General features: G+C 39.8%; 1 long non-coding RNA gene across 1 annotated transcript; it reads right to left on the reverse strand.

The window, feature by feature from the left end:
• Positions 1–966: 966 nt before the first annotated feature.
• LOC141621855 (uncharacterized) lies at positions 967–1,622 on the reverse strand. The gene is made up of 4 exons (XR_012532734.1): positions 1,549–1,622; positions 1,347–1,430; positions 1,166–1,252; positions 967–1,001 (listed from the first exon to the last, which is right to left on the reverse strand). It is a non-coding gene; the product is annotated as an uncharacterized LOC141621855 (long non-coding RNA).
• Positions 1,623–2,507: the final 885 nt, after the last annotated feature.

The raw sequence follows: 2,507 nt of genomic DNA on the forward strand, positions 1-2,507 counted from the left end.
TCAAGAATAGGCGCCATTATCTCCTTGTGTTTTATCATACTCTTGGACACAAGTGTTAGATCCGGAGCTGGTAGGCCACATTCGATTGTGCAGCCGTAGCGAGGATCCATCACGCGCATCCAGTCTTCAGTTGTTTCGACATGTAACAAATAGTGGTCGCCAGTATCTTTGTCGTAATTGTCATACAGGATCTCATCATCGCAATCATCGACAATATCAACTTCATCATCGTGCGTCATCTTCTCGCTCTCGATTGCACTAAGTAGTTATTGGTTCTTCGCCGCCAATCTGTCTCATCATCGGCCTCACCGGGTTTTTCTCCTTCCTCGCCTTTTTCATCATTCCCATCGGCGTCTTCATTACGATTTGCTTCATCCTTCTTCTTTGTTATCCTCGTTTATATCGCCAAAGACTGTCTTCATCTTTATCATCATCGTTCTCTTCATCCGGTTTTTCATTCCCATCATCCTCTTCTTCATTTTTATCGTCATCTTCCTTTTCATTTCCCTCCTTTGGTTGGTTGGTCATCAACCTGGCACGATGCATCATCATCGGCCTCTTCCTTGTTATCTGTGGCACAAGTAATTGAATTGAATATAAATTACTAATGTTTTTCGGACCAACAATGCCTCATAGTTATACTAACGATTATTTATTGTAAATTTGCTACTTCAATTACCTTTAGAAGATCCTTCTTCATTTGCCTCACTCGTTGGTTCTCTTGACTTGGCCCGATGCATCATCTTGCCTCTTCCTTGTCATCTGTGTAGCAGATAATTGAATATATATATCTGTAAACTTACGATAAAACTACGACACGGTAAGAATAACGTTACTATAACGATGTTACAATAACGAGTGCTAAAAGATTACATCGACTAATACAACGAGTGCAAATAGATTTCTCTATTACCTTCGGAAGATCCTTCTTCAGGTTTGCCTCATTGGTGGGTTGTCTTCAGGCTTGCCGGATTCATCAACTTCCGCCTCTTCCTCGTCATCTCGTGTCACGGTAATTGGATTCAATATATATTAACAATTTTTCTTTGAACCAAAAAGGGCACAATAGATACATCTTTGTAAATTTCTGTTAAAATTACGTCACAGTAACATTGTTACAGTTACATCCTCTGACACAACGAGTTTAAATAGATTCATCAATTACCTTCAGGAGATGCCTCTTCACCTGCCTCACTAGTTGGGTTATCTTCAGGCTGGCCTGATGCATCACCTTCGGACTCTTCCTTGTCATCTGTGTAGCAGATAATGAATGAAAATATATTACTAAATTGTTTGTTAAAAAAGCACCCAGTAACAGAAAGCCTATAACAGCATTACACTATTACCTTCACCAGATCCATCTTCTGGCTCGCTAGTTGTTTTGTCACCCTGCCCTGACGCATCATATTCATCAGCATCATCGTTTTCATCTAAAAGGAAAGTAATTGATTATTAGTAATTATTTGTAAAATGAAAACTCTATAACAGCGATCATGTAATAGTGTTAGTGCAAGTGATTAGATTATTGTAGTATTGTTACTATATTACCTTCATCAGATGCATCTTTATCATCCTCGGCACTCCCCTCTTTGTCGTCTTCATTTTCTTCTTCTTTATCATCCTCCTCCTCTTCATCTCAGTCATCCTCTTGACCTTTGCCAGATTCATCCTCTTCATCTGCATCATTGTCTTCATCTGCATCATCCTTTTCCTCTGCATCATCCTCTTCATCTGCATCACAAGTAAGTAATTGAATATTATATTACTAACTATTAATATATATAAAATATTACGAGAATGATGTTATTGTAAAACTATAACTAAAAGTAATAACAATAACATCATTACTCGATCTATTACCTTCACAGATTGGCTTTCAAAGATCCTTTACATCCTCCTCTTTGTCCTCTTGGTCTTCTTCCTCTTCATCCTCCTTTTCCTTTTCATCCTCTTCATCGTCTTCCTCCTCATTGGCACTTTATTCATCGTTATCTATGTCCGTGCCACCCTCTTGAAGCCTCTTGTTTTTAAGACGACTTTCAACATCGCCGCCATCGTCATCCCCGTCCTCATCATCATCCTCTGCATCATCAGTCCCGTCATCATCGTTGCCATCATCATCATCCTATGCATCATCAGTCCCGTCCTCATCATCACTTTCCACTCCGTCCTCCATCTCATCTTGCCTGTCCTCGTCATGAACCTCCTCATCCTCTTCATCATCTTCTTCATGATGTTGCTCACTTAAACTGCTCAATACTTCCTTTACCAGGGATTCTGACTTAACTGTCCTAGGACTTTTCTCTGTTGGAAATGGTTCTAACTTCCTACTGACTTTGGACCTTGTATATACCGGGAAGTCATTCGCCCTCCTCTTCAACGATTCAGCCTTTCGCACAACATCTTCGGCATATTTAAGGTATTCAGGCTTTAGTGGTGATTTTGCTTTTCGCTTTGATTCAAAACCTTGATCGTTGAGCAAATTTCTCGTGAACAAGGTTGGAATC

The sequence above is a fragment of the Silene latifolia genome, chromosome X (assembly GCF_048544455.1).
Source record: "Silene latifolia isolate original U9 population chromosome X, ASM4854445v1, whole genome shotgun sequence".
NCBI classification, from domain to species: domain Eukaryota; kingdom Viridiplantae; phylum Streptophyta; class Magnoliopsida; order Caryophyllales; family Caryophyllaceae; genus Silene; species Silene latifolia.